Raw genomic sequence first — 18,564 nt, 5'->3', positions numbered from 1 at the left:
ATGCAAATGACATAGTGAAAAAGGTAAAATCTTACAAAAGTTCGGAGAGTCAACGTATCTACGTGATGTCCTGTACTGTCCTAAAGAAAATTATTGCAGAAATAGCACAGCCATCAGCAACAACTATAAACAACTGCTTATCTGCAGGAGTTTTCCCAGATTTCTTGAAACTAGCAAGGACAGTAGCAGTTTCCAAGGAAGGAAACACAGATAATGTGTCAACTGTTAGGCCAATATCAACCATTCCTATACTAGCACAAGTGATTGAATGCATCATGAAAGATCAGATCCTAACTTATTTTGAAGAAAACGATCTGTTCAGAGATGGACAACACATGTTCCAGAAGAGAAAGTCCTGTACCACTGCAGCATTAGACTTATTAAGAAAAGTAATACAGGCATTCGAGGAGAGAGAGAATATGGCACTCACACTGTGCGATCTAAGTAAAGCTTTCGTCTGCATCCCCTACAAGATCTTGCTCAAAAACCTAAAATGCTATGGTGTGAGAGGTACGCTTCAGTCTTACTCGGAAAACTGAAGGCAAATTGTTTCAGTCCAAGGAGCAACATCCCAGGAACAGAAGGTAGAACACAGCATGTCACAAGGTTCGGTCATAGCTCCAGTCCTGTTCCTCGTTTTTGTAAATGATCTAAGTGAAGTTAGTGAGACACTACAATTAGCGGACGACACCACTCTTATTGCCAAAGAGGAAAATTCTGCCCAAGCAAAGTCGGGTGTACAGTTCGAAAACGGTAAAAAATCGTTCACCGCCAACAAGATGAACGTAAACGAAGAAAAAACCCAGCATATGGTATGCAGCCTTAGAAAAAACGCATACTTTACCATATAGAATCCGTGAAACTGTTAGGCTTCACAACAGACCACAAACCTCTCATGTAATATACCTCGTACGAAGATTACAGAGCAGTTTCTGATAATTGTCTAGTATGCTTTGTTCCATAGCCACATTTTGTATGGATTATAGCTTCATTCGGCAAGCTGCAAGTATGTGCTGCTACTGCAAAAGAAGGCAATAAGAGTTATTACATTGAGAAACAGCCAGGAATACTGCAGACCGTTATTCAGAACATTGGGAACAATGACTGTTTATAGGCACTATGTATTATTATGCCCCATCCACATAAGGGAAAACCTAGACACCTACAGCAAGAGGCATGACATCCATAAATATAATACCTACAACAAAGAAGACATTAAATCTACCAATCTGCCGACTGTCCAAAGCAAGAGAGAGTTTTCTGGTGATCACTGTGAGGATGTTCAACAAACTGCCTGTTGAATTGCAGACCCTGCCGCTGGACAACTTCAAGAAACGAATTGCTGAAGGCCTAAAACAAAGCCCACTATACTCGGTCCAAGAATTCTTTGACTGTGAAGAAAGGTAATGGACACAGTGAACATAACATAGTCTATATACGTTACCTGTATAAAGTTTAGATGTTATTCTGTAATTCGTTATACTGTAAATCACTTGATTGCAACTTTGACCCTTTGACGCAGTCTGTGCAGCCATGGCTGGTGAACGATAAAGAACTGGTATTAAATGGTAGTAAGTAACGGTAATGCCGGTTCTCCAAATTTTCTCAATAGTGTTCCACGAAATGAACATCACTTTCCGTCTAGGGATTCCCACTTGAGTTCCCAAAGCATCTCCATAATACTTGCACATTGTTCAAAACTACCAGAAACAAATCTAGCAGCAGCCCACCTCTGAAATGTTTCAACGTTTTCCTTTAATCGTGATGGGGATCCCAAACACTCTAGGAGTACTCAAGTACGTGTCACACTAGTGCCCTGTGCACAGAGACTTTACAGATGAACTACACTTTTCCAAAACTCTCTCAATAAACCAAATTCGACGATTAATACCATATGTGCTAGTACTATTACATGCCTGTTCCATTTCATATCGATTTGCTACATTATGCCGAGATATTTTAACAACATAACTGTAATGCAGCATTTCGAACATTACACAGCTGTTTTTCCTACTCATCTGCATTACATACACTTCTTTCCATTAGAGCTAGCTCCCATTCATCACACCAACTAGATACTTTGTCTAAGTCGTCTTGTATCCTCCTAAGGTTACTCGATTGAGACACTTTCCCATACATCACAGCATTGTCAACAAACAGCTGCAGATTGCTGCTTATCCTGTCTGCCAGATCATTTACGTATACAGAGAATAACAGCAGTCATATCACACTTCCCTGGCGCTCTCCTGATGACCCTAGACTTAATGAAACGCCTTAGCTCAGCTACATTTGCAGTACACATGATAGCAGAAACAGGTGATTTAAAAATGAAGAAGTTAGTTTATTCGTCCTATTTCCATTCACTAATGAGTTATGGAATCATATTTTGGGGAATCTCCTCTCACAAAGAGAACATTATCAAAATTAAGAAACGAGTCATTAGAATTATATCTGGTGTCAGTCCTAGATCATCATGCACAGACCTCTTTACGAAACTTGGTATTCTTAACTGCTACTTTTCAGTACATATACTTATTGACGTCCTCTGTCATTTCCAATATGTCTCTTTTTACACAAAATAGTGCAAAACATGATTATAATATGAGAACAAAAATCAATCTGTATGAGGACTATAAAAGCTTAACATTAATACAAAAAGGAGTCAAATACATGGGTACTCATATATTCAGTAACTTACCAGAGCATATCAAAGGCCTTGTAAGTGATAAAAGATCGGTTTCAAAGTGAATTACAAAAAAATTACTGTTGGCCAACTCCTTCTACTCCATCGATAAATATCTTCACAAGGATTGTAGCTCATAACTCTGTCTGCATCAGAATTGTCTAATGTCCATGTATCTAAGTAAAAAAGAAAAAAACTTTGACTCTTTCCACATCCTAGAGACTAATCTCCAAGTGATCCACGGTAAACGATAAATGAAATGTAATGTAATATAATACCCCTGTCTCTGATGAATAATCGCCATTGTTGACAATGTACTGAGTTCTATTACTTAAGAAGTCTTCAAACCATTCACATATCTGGCCACCTTATTCCGTATGATATTCATTATTCAATATGAGTGATGGTGCTGCAAGCTATGCTAGACAGCAACATAAATATAGCCTATGAATGATGAGAACGTAATCTTAGTATATGCCATCTCCACGATGTCATCATGATGTAATTTAGGCAATCAGGTGCCATCCACTTGACATAAAAGCGTGAGCCTCACCAGTTTTATGACAGTCACACTTAGTCCCCGCTGATGGTGATGAAGGCTGTTATGAAACGTTTGGGATTATATACAAATTTGACTTTACAAGTTAACAGAACTTGTTAGCCATGTGAGTAGAATTATTTTGTAAAACCGATAGCTCAGCATCTTACAAAAATCTCTTCAGGAGTCTTACACTTACGTGTTAATGTATGTACTCCCTAACAGTGTTTGTTGTTAATAACAGGGGTAATTTTACTATGTTCAATGAAATGAACTTGCAAAATACTGGAAGAAAAAATAATGTCCCTATAGACAACACATCCCACCTACGATTCTGAATGGAATTTTACATTCTGAAACAAAAGTCTTTAACAGGTTGCTGCTAGCCATAAGGCAGAAAACTGGAAACCCTAAGATATTTAAAAAATATAAAGTAAAAAATCATTTTATTAGCCTCTCCTTCTACGAGAGCTATTAGGAAACTAAGGAACGATAGATCGCGAAATGGAAACCACAGTGAAAATCAAACTGTTTTATTTGCAACAGTTAGCTACAACTTTCAGCTACTTATCTCCATAGTTGTCGATTAGACTTAGACGTTTGTTGTAACGTTGTACCAACTTTCCAATATCCTCGTTGTAGAAGGCAGCCGCCAGTGCTTTCCGCCAAATCTCTACGCTGGCCTACAGCTCGTGTCTGTGCCAAAATGTTGTCTTCATAGCCAGCGGTTCATGTGAGCAGAGATGAAACTTAGAGGGGGACAATCACTGGTTGTATTGTGGATAATCAAACATTTCCAACTGAAAACGATGCAGGAAAATCTTCATTGCCCCTGCAGAATGCGGCTGAGAATTGTCTTAAAGAAGAAAATGCACGACAGTTATGTAATGTTGACTGCATAGCTTCAGGTGAAATTTCTCACCAGGCCCTCGTACTCGGCGGGAGACACTGTTGTTCTAGATATCTTTATGTGCTCCCTGTGTGCTCAGAGCCGCGCGGATCAGCCGAGCGGTCTAAAGGTGCTGCAGTCATGGACTGTGCGGCTGATACCGGCGGAGGTTCGAGTCCTCCCTCGGGCATGGGTGTGTGTGTTTGTCCTTAGGATAATTTAGGTTAAGTAGTGTGTAAGCGTAGTGAATGATGACCTTAGCAGTTAAGTCCCATAAGACTTCACACTCATTTGAACATTTTGTGTGCTCAGGACTAGAAAGAACGACGTAACGCGATCGACGTGCATACTAGAGACAGATGGTTCCTTACTTTCCGAAAAACCCTCGTATAATGAGTTATGATTAAGCATAATGTTTTGACTCAAGGACGCATATGCTGGCTCACTTGTTGAATCGCGTTTTATTCATCTGATAATGTACATTTGCAATCCAGTTGGTTTGTGTACAGTAGACACGTCAAAAATTTATAAAACAGTTACAATGATTTTTACACTAATAAATAGTAGCACTACAATAACTAATAATACTGTAAGGATATTTCTTGGAATGTGTAACACATTGTATCCAGCTCAAATTTGCAGTTTGTCCTGCATGAATTCATCCACTGAGTAATAACACTTCGGTGTCAGTACCTCATATAGCATTCTTTTAAGTGAACCTAAATTCATCTGCATCAACTTGTTCCCTTTTAATTTATTACAGATTTTCATTCCCATGTATTGAGGTCTCTGGGCATACAGTCTGAGGCGGTGGATGGGGATCATAAAATTTTCTTTGTTTCTAGTATCATGTGATTGGATAAAATGGTTTCCCTCAAATAATTCATGTCTGGTGTACAAAAATATAATAATTTCATATATGTATAAGGATGGCAGAGTTAATATTTTAAGTTTTCTAAATAATGGTCGACATGGTTCTTTATGATTTGCAATACACATATTTCGAATGAGGTTTTCAGTATTTTTAATATCCGCACTATGTTTGTCGAATTACCCAAAAAACAATACCATACCTAATAATAGATTTGAAGTAGCTTGTATATGCTACTTTCCGTGTTGCAGTTGATTATATTTACACTGCAAATGGAAAGCTGCTCAGTTTGTTTGCTAGGTACTCAATGTGTGCCTGCCAGCTCAAATTTTTGACTGAGTCAAATTCTTCTATATCTTGGTTGTTGTATACAATCTTAATCAGCTCACATTTTGACTGTATGGTTCTGAACTGCATCGTGAGAGTCTTGGATATGTTCAGATTCAACCCATTTAGCTGAAACTAAGTTTCTAAGGTACTGAGTGAAGGTACTGATCACAGATTTGGGAATTTGTTATGAACCCTGATCTTCAACTAAGACAGAAGAAATATCTGCAAACAGAACTGATGGGGAGCTGATATTTAATGGTAAGTCATTAACAGAGAAGAGAAGATAAATAGGACTGGGCCTAATATGGAGCCTTGTGAAACGTGCTGAGGTACTTTTTTTGCAGCAGAAAAAGTAATATGCACCATTTTAAGAGATGCTAATTCTTTGCTTTCTGTTTGATAAGTAGGATTTAAGCCGTTGTAGGTCACTGCCGCTAATGCCATACTTTTCATGTTTTTAAACAACCAATGCACGGTTTACAGGATCAAACTCTTTTGTGAGATCGCAGAAAATTCCTGCCGCCTTATTTCTCTTGTCTAATAATGTACTTATTTTCTCAATGAAACTGTTTACGGCGTCCATGATGGTTTTCTCCTCCAGAGAACCAAATTGATTGTTTATAATAACAGAATAATTTGCAGTGAATTTTTGGATTTGTGCAACAGCAAGTTTTTCAGATGTTTTAGATAGGACTGGGAGAATCGAGATAGGATGATAATTTCCCATGATCTCTCATGAACCCCTCTTGAAGAGTGATCTGACTTCAGCATATTTCAGTACCCATGGGAAACAGCGCTCTTCAAAACATTGATTTATTATTTGAGCTAGTGGGCTTTCAATTCTGTTGTGCATCACTTTAATAGCTTTGGTGGGTGTTCCATCCAAACCTGTCCATTTTTCTTTCTTATGTTAGAATAGCATTTCCTACATCCTCCACAGAAACTTTTAAGAATTTTGTAAAGTTTTCAGTTTTCACCTAGGCCCAAGGGATTTACTTTGTTGTGATAATCTGTTACATGTACATCAGATTTTGCTACGTTTATAAAGAATTCATTAAAGTACTCTGGTATTTGAGTTGGACTTTCAATAGTATTTCCTTCAATGTCAGTTTTTTAAATTTCTTGGTTACAGGCTTTAACACCTAACTCACATTTAATGACTGACCACACAGCGTTTATCTTATTTTTATGGTTTAAAATTAGCCTGTTATTTGCCAGTTGTTTTGCTGCCCTGACAACTCTTTTAAATATGGTTTTATAGAGTCTAATATATTTAATGAAATAAATATCTTTATTACATTTTAGTTCTCTGTGCAGTTGCCTTATCCTTACACTGGAAATTTTTATGCCCTGGGTAATCAACTTTAATTTATTTGTTATTTTATTGTTGCTGAGTTTGGTTCAAGTACATTCTAAAAGTATCCACAAATGGCCAGAATCACTGTATTGGAATGTTCTGTAGCTGTATATGTACTGTATGTGTTCTGGCTAGAGGCAGTTTGCTCTGCGCTTTTGTATGTAAGTGCTGAATAAACCTTCGTTAAGTGAAGTTAGTGTCCGTCATTCAGCTAAGTACACCTTCTTCTAGCTGACATTATTGTGGTGCAGGTGCCGTCTATTGGAACTTGTGATAGCACATATTATCGACGACACAGTAGCTCCCATCAGGCCATGACAGAGCCGCCATTTACGTATCGAGAAATCCGAGTTCGAGCCATATTCAACAGGTCACAGTCTACTGGAGACAGAAGAAGAAGTGGACGTTACGATGACAGCACTGTGTGCCACCACATGTAACAGCCTTCCGGGTTGTCTGGTGACGATGGCCAAGATCTAAACAAGTGGCTGAAGGTATATGACCGTATAGACAAATTTAACAAATGAGATGATACTGTGTGTTTGGCTGACGCCAAGCAATGGTATGAGAATAACGAGGAGAAGTTCGCAAGCTGGGAAGTATTCCAGGTGGGACTGAGCAAGTATTTCGGCGACGCACAACGACAGAAGTGCAAGGCTGACGATAAGTTAAAGTGTAGGGTACAGCATCCAGGAGAAACAATAGCATCCTACATTCAAGACGTTTTGGAGCTGTGTAAAATAGTGGATCCTAGAGGATAGGATCCCTTCATCTCATGAAGGGTGTTTCTGAGGAGATGTATCAAGCCCTACTCCTGAACGAGGTTTCGACAGCAGACGACTTCATAAAATGGTGCCAGTATATCGAGACAAAGCATCAAAAAATAATTACATGCAAGAAGTGTGAACGACTTCCAAACATCGATACGATGTCTGTGATGGAGGAAGCAACTGATTACACAAGTGTTATTCGTCAGATAGCGAGGAAGTTCAGAAGGCACTTTGGATTGCACGGCAAGCAAAAAACCGAGACGCTTCAAGAGGTCATAAGGAAGGAAGTGGAACAGACATTGAACCCAATCTCTCGTCCTTCATTTCCCTTTAAAACGGTGAAAAAGTCGAGACCCAGGCGGAGTTACGTTCTTACAATGTTGCATGAGGAACCTGTTTGGGCACCAAGGAAGACTGACATTTGGAAGACCCAGGGTTTCCAACCAGTATGTTTCCACTGCGGACGACCGGGACATGTGGTGCTCTATTGTCGAGAAAGGCGGCGGATATTTGATGACGCCCGCGCCAGAAGACAGCAGACCGATCTTAGCCAACGCCAACTCCAGGACGACGAAGATGAAGATGTGGGTGCAGGACGACGTAGGTCACCATCGCCGCAAGCTAGCCGCTGAAGAGGACGCCGATCAAGGTCTCCAGCGCCGTTTAGAAGCTCTAGCCGACCACCTAGCCGCCGCAACCTGGAAAACTAAAAGGTGCGACCTTCCTTGGAGGTGAGGACGCCGAAGAGAAAAATCCTCTGCCGTCGATCAAAAACGATAGGAAACCACATCGATATCCTCATGGATGGCCGATCAGCCCAAGATCTTGTGGACTCTGGAGCTTCATATTCAGTCATTTCGGAGAAGTATCGTCGCCAGTTGCAGAAAAACGGATTCGTCGACAGCAAAACATCTCTGCTGTAGGTGGCTAATGGGAAATGTATCAAACCTACAGGAAGATATACCATTCGAATGGGTATAATTGGCCATACACAGCCCTTAGAATTCATCGTCTTACAAGACTGTAGACATGACGTCATTCTCAGATGGGAGTTTTTGAAAGCTTCTCAGGTAGTTATAGATTCTACTCACTCGAAGATTATGCTAGACGAGATGAGATACTGTGGACAGGAAGATGCACGTCCGAGTGTGTCAAGACTATGTTTGCTGGATGAAGTGATCATTCCTGTGGTCAGCTCTAGAAAGGTAACTGTCATGTGTCATGCCATGCATCAACCCATGGATCTTGTAGTGGAATGTAAGAGAAGTATACCACTGGAGAATAACTTCGTCATCCCAGCCTCTGTCGTCTCGCTTAAGAACGGATTCGGTGAACTGTGGATAGTTAACCGTCGCCAAGAACTGCAGAGCCTTCCAAGACCCATGTGTGTAGCAAACGCTGAGCTGTTAATTGCAGAACAGCTGAGCATCATAGAAACTTACCGTGCCGAGTCTGTGGGCGAAATTAGCGCTACCACTCCGACACAAGATCTTCTAGCTCGACTATCACCAAATCTCACTAAGGAACAGCAGAAGAAGCTACTTGCCATTCTTCAAGAGTTCTCTGAATGCTTCCATCCACAGGTGAAGAGCAAATTAGACAAATCGACGGTGAAGCGCCGGATTAGCACTGGAGACCATCAACCAATAAGCCAGAAAGCATACCGTGTGTCAGCAACGGAACGTCAAATAATTCGCGACGAGGTAGAGCAAATGATGAAGAATGACATCATTCAGCCTTCGCAGAGCCCATGGCCGTGACCAGTGGTCCTCGTCAGGAAGAAGGATGGCAGTTGGCGCTTTTGTGTTGATTACAGAAAGGAATAAGATAACTAAAAAGGACGTTTACCCTCTTCCACGAACTGGCGATACACTAGATTGTCTGAAGGGGGCTAAGTTTTTCTCAACCATGGACATGTTCTTAGGACACTGGCAAATCGAAGTAGATGAGGCTGATCGTGAGAAAACTGCAACCATCACCCCTGAGGGCCTGTATGAGATTAAGGTAATGCCTTTTGGTTTGTGTAATGCACCAGCAACTTTTGAATGGATGGTGGATAATCTTCTACCTCACTTGAAGTGTACTATGTGTCTTTGTTATTTAGAGAATCTTATAGTGTTCTAAGAGACATTTGATGAACATATAAAAAGACTGAGGGCCATCCTTAAGTGTCACCAACAAGGTGGATTGAAACTTCAATCTGTCTGTCTGGAGCAAAAGAACTCAAAATACTTGGACACCTTGTGTCAAACGAAGGAGCGCGGGCAGACCCAGAAAAGGTGAGAGCTATAACGGAATTTCCTATTCCTAAGAGAATTAGAGATGTGAGAAGTTTCCTTCAAAAAAAATGGCTCTGAGCACTATGGGACTCAACTGCTGAGGTCATTAGTCCCCTAGAACTTAGAAGTAGTTAAACCTAACAAACCTAAGGACATCACACACATCCATGCCCGAGGCAGGATTCGAACCTGCGACCGTAGCGGTCTCGCGGTTCCAGACTGCAGCGCCAGAACCGCGCGGCCACTTCGGCTGGCAAGTTTCCTTCAATTATGTTCTTATTACCATCATTTTATCAAAGACTTTTGTATCAAAGCCAGGCCACTTCAAGAGTTGTTAAAAGCTGATGCTAAATTTTTCTGGGGTGGTGCTCAACAAGATTCTTTGGATGTGCTGCGGAAATCTCTGACGACTGACCCTGTACTTGGTCTTATGACGAGAGAGTACCTACAGAACTACACACAGATGCCAGTGGGTATGGGATCAGTGCTGTTCTGGTGCAAATTTCGGACGGAAAAGAGATGATTATAGCCTATGCTTCTAGGAAGCCATGTGTTGTGTCACCGCCAGACACCACACTTGCTAGGTGGTAACCTTTAAATCGGCCGCGGTCCGTTAGTATACGTCGGACCCACGTGTCGCCACTATCAGTGATTGCAGACCGAGCGCCGCCACACGGTAGGTCTAGTCTAGAGAGACTCCCTAGCACTCGCCCCAATTGTACAGCCGACTTTGCTAGCAATGGTTCACTGTCTACATACGCTCTCATTTGCAGAGACGACAGTTTAGCATAGCCTTCAACCACGTCATTTGCTACAACCTAGCAAGGCGCCATATTCAGTTACTATGAATGTATTCTGAACAGATAATATTGTGAATCATGTACCATCAAGAGCGACGTTCATCATTAATGGATTAAAGTTAAGTATCAAACTAATTACGTCCGATTTCTGGATTCTAATTCCTTGTCATGTTCCAGACCTCACGTCAGTATAGTTCTTCCCTCCTCATGCCAGCCTGCTTGAGCTAAAACGCGTGCATTTCGGCCTCCACTAGTAACACAGTGTTGGCCCTTCTGCTAACACAACATTGGCGATGAGCAATAAAAACGGTGTTCCTAACTATACTGACATATGTTGTTCACACTGCCCTGATTTAATTGTGTAATGGCTTCGCCACAATCTCCAGATGTACTGTCCAAATTTTATCGCTTACAGAATCAGCAGATGCAGGCATTACTGAATGCCCTTAGACAGCTCATCCAGGGTCAACGTGCACTGCAAAACGATGCGGCAGCCGCCGCTCCACCGCTAACGCAGCCACAACACGCAGCTGCACTGACCTTCAGACTTTTTGATACTTCACTGGAAAGCTGGACGGAGTGGTCACGCCAATTTGGATTCCATCTCGCCGCCTACAGAATTCAAGGTAACGAGTGGCAGCCTTTTCTTTTGTCGTCCGTTGGTGTGCAAACCTACCGAGTGATAGTCAAATTATTTCCCTGATGCGACGTAGCAACTCTGTCCTACGACGAAATTTTGTCTGCATTGGATGCATATTTCAAACAATCAGTCAATGTAGTTGCAAAATGGTATACCTTCTTTCGTACAAAGTGTACAGCAGATCAGACTAATCGGGAGTGGGTTGCAACCTTGCAAGGCCTTACTATGGATTGTGCTTTTGAGTGCCAATGTGGACTCCCACATTCAGATACTATGGTATGTGATGCAATTGCACAGAACATTTCTGATGTTCGTATAAGGGAACAGATTTTGAAACTAGTCAGTCTCTCCCTTCAACAAGTGATGGACGTATTGGATCGGCAGGACACACTTGACTTTTCTCAGGAATCATTTGAAACTTCGTCAGCCATGTGTCAGGTTAACCGGCCCGCCGGGCGAGCTGCACGGAGCAGTAAACAGCCCTCGCACCCGGCCACGCCGCTGCCGCCAGGCTCTCAGCCGCGTGTGCCGCGCAGGCAAGCAAATGCAGTGCTCAAATCATGCCCGCGGTGCGCTACTAAACATTTGCGTGAGAATTGCCCGTCATGCCAAGCTATTTGCTTTTACTGTAATAAAAAAGGACATGTTCAGAGTGTTTTGCCAGAAAAAGCTAGGATCAGAAACTCAAAACCATTCCAAGCCCTTTGCTTCGCGCCGGAATTGGAATCGAACCAAGGATACTCAGGCTCGCGAAACTTCGCCCATGGAAATTCATGTCGTTCATTCCACTCCGCCCAGTGCCACTCTCTCTAACAGTGACTGTGTTCGTCCGTCAAATAGTGTGCGTCGACATTGCCGGAACTCCCGTCAAGTCGCAAGTGGTTTTGTACCAGTGTCATTTCACGTTGCACGAGGCAGTTGCTCTTGTTGTCAGCAGGACAATAAATTTTTTGTAGACTTGGACATTAACAGCAAAGTGATACCATTCCAGCTCGATACTGGAGCTGCAGTTTCACGAATCAATCAAGACACTTACAAAATGCTGGGCACACCTCCGTTGTGTGCCGCAAATGTTAAGTTAACTAGCTATTCAGGTCAAGAGATCCCTGTGTTAGGACACTGCAGCCTTCTTGCAACATACAAAGGACGAACAAAACTTGTGTCATTTTATGTCCTTCGTTCTTCTTCTGCAGTGAACTTGTTTGGTTTCGATTCATTTCAGTTGTTTAACTTGTCTATAGTAAATCAGGTCCTATCAGTGCACCAGACTGTGCCTTCAGACAGTGTTTCTCGTCTATGTGAAGAATTTGCAGACATTTTTCCACTGGGCCTCGGTTGCACTAAGAACTACAAAGCACATTTGGAACTGAAAGTAAACGCGCAACCATAATTTTTCAGAGCGCGCATTGTTCACCACCCATTGCGTTATGAGGTTGCAAAAACATCACACGATTTGGAATCACAAGGTGTAATTGAACGTGTGCAGGCTTCTCTCTGGGCATCACCCTTAGTAATTTTGCAAAATCTTCAGGAAAATTGAGACTTTGTGTGGACTTCAAGGCAACAGTGAATCCACAACAAGTGACTGCGACTTTTCCTGTACCCCGCATGGAAGATCTTTTTGACAAACTGTGCCCGGGCACATATTTTTCGAAGTTGGATCTAGCAGACGCGTACTTGCAAATACCGGTGGACGAAGAATCCCAGCGCGTTTTGGTGGTTAACACGCATTTTAGTTTGTATCAATTCAAATGACTGCCATTCGAGTGTGGATCCGCTCCTGCATTGTTTCAGCAATATCTACAAACTGATTGTGCGTCGGTCCCTACTACAGCAAACTATCTGTTCGATATCGTGATCTCCGAAAAGACGGAAGAAGAACATTAAGCCAATCTCAGATCATTATTTCAGGTCTTGCGACAAAATGGTCTTCGATTACGGAAGGACAAATGTGTGTTTTTTGCTCGTGACTTGCCATACCTGGGCCATGTACTCAATGCCCAAGGTATACATCCCAGTCCCACGCACATCTGTGCCATACAAGACTTGCCTTCGCCACAGAATTTGAAGCAGCTACAGAGTGTGCTGGGAAATATCAACTATTATCACAGATATGTGCCGCATGCCTCTTCCATTTCAGCTCCGCTTCATTGCTTACGCCATAAAGGTGTTCCATTCGTCTGGACGACGGAATGCGAACGAGCCTTTCGCCGGTTGAAATCGGCGTTGCTTTCCAATACTTGCCTTACGCGATTCGATCCCCGGAAGCATGGTGGATGCGTCGGATTTCGGGATTGGTGCTGTGCTTGCGCACAAAGATGGATCACACGATCGCCCTATTGCCTTTGCGTCCAAATTTCTCTCGTCTGCGCAAAGAAATTATTCACAGATCGAGAAAGAAGCATTCGCTCTCGTATTTGGTGTTACAAAGTTTCATGACTTCTTGTATGGTCGTCACTTTACCATAATCACAGACCACAAACCTTTGACATCGCTTTTTCATCCGAACAAGCCTGTACCTCCACGTACAGCGCAGAAATTCATTCGCTGGTCTATTTTCCTCTCACAGTACTGCTACAATATCTTGTATCGGTCCACTGCTAAGCATGGAAACGCCGATGCGTTGTCCCATTTGCCTGTTGCTGAGGATAGGGCATTCGATTCCTCCGAACTTGCTTGTATGTTCATTGATTCGGAAACCGATGACGTGGTCTACTCGTTTCCGATTGATTTTCGTCGTGTCGCTACAGCCACAACTGCCGACCCTAACCTTGCTACCGTTCTGCATTTTGTTGCTACGCAATGACCCAGAATTTCAGTCATTCTGCAAGGCTAATGGTATGCAACATCTGACGTCCGCACCGTTTTCGCCACTGTCAAACGGGGCCACTGAACGATTTGTCAGGACTTTCAAGTCACAGATGCTGAAGTTGAAAGAGTCGCATTCTCGAGAGGACGCGTTGTTGCTCTTTTTGTCCTCATATCGCTCTCAGCCCTCATAGAACCTTGATGTCTTTGCTACATCTGCCGCATCCGGTTCCTGTGCAGCGGTAGACACCTGCTTTTGCCCCAGGCGACGTTGTCTACTACCGCCACTATCGAGGTTCACGGCGTTGGCTGCAAGGGCGCATTCTTCTCTGTCTGGGGCGCGCTATGTATCTGGTTTTGGGGGCCTCTGGTGAGGTGCGTCGGCATCTCAATCAGCTGCGCCTCTGTCGTCGCACGGGATCTGCCACTCGTCGTCTGCTTTCAGCGACGGTGCCGTCCGGTCAGCGCCCTGGGGACCCATTTAATGGCTCGCCTCATCCCCAGGTGTTACCGATGCTGCCTTCCATTTTGCCCCATGGCGACGCGCCGCCGCCTGTTCTCCCGCCGCCGCCGCCCACAGTGGCCGTGTAGCTGCAGCCGCCGGGCGCCCCCCTGGGTCACACACCGCCGATCGCTCCCTGGGACTAGTTGTCCTCCGACATGGAACTCTTGCCCGCTCCAGACCATATGTCACCTTCGCCCGTCGGGTGCCCCAGCCCCATGGAGGTCGACCCTTCCGCCCTTCCTGTCTCTCTACGGGCTCATACACCGCATGTTGGCGTGCACCCTGGAGTAGGTTTTCAGGCGTTCCCTAGCTCCCCGCAGTCCGAATGGCAGGGTGCGGGTGGCGCAGCTTTGCCTGTTGTTAGGCTCTCCACCTCGTCGCATACGTCAACATGGGGTTCTTCCCACGGCGCGCGGGAGCCTTATACCACACCCATACGCCGATTTGCGGTGGAGGAATGTGGTGTCACCGTCAGACACCGCATTTGCTAGGTGGTAGCCTTTAAATCGGCCGCGGTCCGTTAGTATATGTCGGACCCGCGTGTCGCCACTATCAGTGATTGCAGACCGAGCGCTGCCACATGGCAGGTCTAGTCTAGAGGGACTCCCTAGCACTCGCCCCAGTTGTACAGCCGACTTTGCTAGCGATGGTTCACTGTCTACATGTTGTTGTTGTGGTCTTCAGTCCTGAGACTGGTTTGATGCAACTCTCCATGCTACTCTATCCTGTGCAAGCTTCTTCATCTCCCAGTACCTACTGCAACCTACATCCTTCTGAATCTGCTTGGTGTATTCATCTCTTGGTCTCCCTCTACGATTTTTACCCACCACGTTGCCCTCCAATACTAAATTGGTGATCCCTTGATGCCTCAGAACATGTCCTACCAACCGATCCCTTCTTCTAGTCAGGTTGTGCCACAAACTTCTCTTCTCCCCAATCCTATTCAACACCTCCTCAATAGTTATGTGATCTACCCACCTAATTTTCAGTATTCTTCTGTAGCACCACATTTCGAAAGCTTCTATTCTCTTCTTGTCCAAACTACTTATCGTCCATGTATCACTTCCATACATGGCTACACTCCATACAAATACTTTCAGAAACGACTTCCTGACACTTAAATCTATACTCGATGTTAACAAATTTCTCTTCTTCAGAAACGCTTTACTTCCCATTGCCAGTCTACATTTTATATCCTCTCTACTTCGACCATCATCAGTTATTTTGCTCCCAAAATAGCAAAACTCCTTTACTACTTTAAGTGTCTCATTTCCTAATCTAATTCCCTCAACATACCCCACTTTATTCGACTACATTCCATTATCCTCGTTTTGCTTTTGTTGATGTTCATCTTATATCCTCCTTCCAAGACACTATCCATTCCGTTCAACTGCTCTTCCAAGTCCTTTGCTGTCTCTGGCAGAATTACAATGTCTTCGGCGAACCTCACAGTTTTTATTTCTTCTGCATGGATTTTAATACCTACTCCAAATTTTTCTTTTGTTTCCTTTACTGCTTTCTCAATATACAGATTGAATAACATCGGGGAGAGGCTATAACCCTGTATCACACCCTTCCCAACCACTGCTTTCATGTCCCTCAACTCTTATAACTGCCATTTGGTTTCTATACAAATTGTAAATAGCCTTTCGCTCCCTGTATTTTACCCCTGCCACCTTCAGAATTTGAAAGAGAGTATTCCAGTCAACATTGTCAAAAGCTTTCTCTAAGTCTACAAATGCTAGAAACGTAGGTTTGCCTTTCCTTAATCTAGCTTCTAAGTTAAGTCGTAGGGTCAGTATTGCCTCACGTGTTCCAATATTTCTACAGAATGCAAACTGATCTTCCCCTAGGTCGGCTTCTACTAGTTTTTCCATTAGTCTGTAAGGAATTCGCATTAGTATTTTGCAGCCGTGACTTATTAAACTGACAGTTCGGTAATTTTCACATCTGGCAACACCTGCTTTCTTTGGGATTCTTCTTGAAGTCTGAGGGAATTTCGCCTGTCTCATACATCTTGCTCACCAGATGGTAGAGTTTTGTCAGGACTGGCTCTCCCAAGGCCGTCAGTAGTTCTAATGGAATGTTGTCTACTCCCGGGGCCTTGTTTCGACTCAGGTCTTTCAGTGCTCTGTCAAACTCTTCACACAGTATCATATCTCCCATTTCATCTTCATCTACATCCTCTTCCATTTCCATAATATTGTCCTCAAGTACATCGCCCTTGTATAGACCCTCCATATACTCCTTCCACCTTTCCGCTTTCCCTTCCTTGCTTAGAACTGGGTTGCCATCTGAGCTCTTAATATTCATACAAGTGGTTCTCTTTTCTCCAAAGGTCTCTTTAATTTTCCTGTAGGCAATATCTATCTTACCCATAGTGAGATAAGCCTCTAAATCCTTACATTTATCCTCTAGCCATCCCTGCTTAGCCATTTTGCACTTCCTATCGATCTCATTTTTGAGACGTTTGTATTCCTTTTTGCCTGCTTCATTTACTGCATTTTTATATTTTCTCCTTTCATCAATTAAATTCAATATTTCTTCTGGTACCCAATAATTTCTACTAGCCCTCGTCTTTTTACGTACTTGATCCTCTGCTGCCTACACTACTTCATCCCTCAAAGCTACCCATTCTTCTTCTACTGTATTTCTTTCCCCCATTCCTGCCATTTGTTCCCTTATGCTCTCCCAGAAACTCTGTATAACCTCTGGTTTAGTCAGTTTATCCAGGTCCCATCTCCTGAAATTCCCACCTTTTTGCAGTTCCTTCAGTTTTAATCTACAGTTCATAACCAATAGATTGTGGTCAGAGTCCACATCTGCCCCAGGAAATGTCTTACAATTTAAAACCTGGTTCCTAAATCTCTGTTTTACCATTATATAATCTATCTGAAATCTACCAGTATCTCCAGGCTTCTTCCATGTATACAATCTTCTTTTATGATTCTTGAACCAAGTGTTAGCTATGATTAAGCTGTGCTCTGTGCAAAATTCTACCAGGCAGCTTCCTCTTTCATTTCTTAGTCCCAATCCATATTCACCTCGTGCATTTCCTTCTCTCCCTTTTCCTACTACCGAATTCCAGTCACCCGTGACTATTAAATTTTCGTCTCCCTTCACTATCTGAATAATTTCTTTTATTTCGTCATAATTTGGTCAATTTCTTCGTCATCTGCAGAGATAGTTGGCATATACACTTTTACTACTGTAGTAGGCGTGGGCTTCATGTCTATCTTGGCCACAATAATGCGTTGACTATGCTGTTTGTAGTAGCTTACCCGCATTCCTATTTTTTTTATTCATTATTAAACCTACTCCTGCATTAACCCTATTTGACTTTGTATTTATAACCCTGTATTCGCCTGACCAAAGGTCTTGTTCCTCCTGCCACCGAACTTCACTAATTCCCACTATATCTAACTTTAACCTATCCATTTCCCTTTTTAAATTTTCTAACCTACCTGCCCGACTAAGGGATCTGACATTCCACGCTCCGATCCGTAGAACGCCAGTTTTCTTTCTCCTGATAATGACGTCCTCTTGAGTAGTCCCCGCCCAGAGATCCGAATGGGGTACTATTTTACCTCCAGAATATTTTACCCAAGAGGACGCCACCATCATTAACCATGCAGTAAAGCTGCATGCACTTGGGAATAATTACGGCTGTAGTTTCCCCTTACTTTCAACCGTTCGCAGTACCAGCACAGCAAGGCTGTTTTGGTTAGTGTTACAAGGCCAGATCAGTCAATCATCCAGACTGTTGACCCTGCAAGTACTGAAAAGGCTGCTGCCCCTCTTCAGGAACCACGCATTTGTCTGGCTTCTCAACAGATACCCCTCCATTGTGGTTGCACCTACGGTATGGTTATCTGTATCGCTGAGGCACGCAATCCTCCCCACCAACAGCAAGGTCCATGGTTCAGGGGGGACTGTCTACATACGCTCTCATTTGCAGAGACGACAGTTTAGCATAGCCTTCAGCTACATCATTTGCTACGACCTAGCAAGGCGCCATGTTCAGTTGCTATGAATGTATTCTGAACAGATAATATTGTGAATCATGTACCATCAAGAGCGACGTTCATCAATAA

The 18,564-nt window shown here is 43.1% G+C and overlaps 1 protein-coding gene across 1 annotated transcript in view; it reads left to right on the top strand.

Annotated features, from left to right (window-relative positions):
- The window catches only part of LOC126108289 (basic proline-rich protein-like), a 54,913-nt gene that overhangs the window by 18,347 nt on the left and 18,002 nt on the right, over positions 1-18,564 (top strand). The gene's annotated exons all lie outside the window — the stretch shown is intronic.

Source organism: Schistocerca cancellata, chromosome 11, assembly GCF_023864275.1.
Source record: "Schistocerca cancellata isolate TAMUIC-IGC-003103 chromosome 11, iqSchCanc2.1, whole genome shotgun sequence".
NCBI classification, from domain to species: Eukaryota; Metazoa; Arthropoda; class Insecta; order Orthoptera; family Acrididae; genus Schistocerca; species Schistocerca cancellata.
The sequence above is the reverse complement of the archived record's forward strand: the minus strand, read 5'-3'. Positions and strand labels throughout refer to the sequence as shown.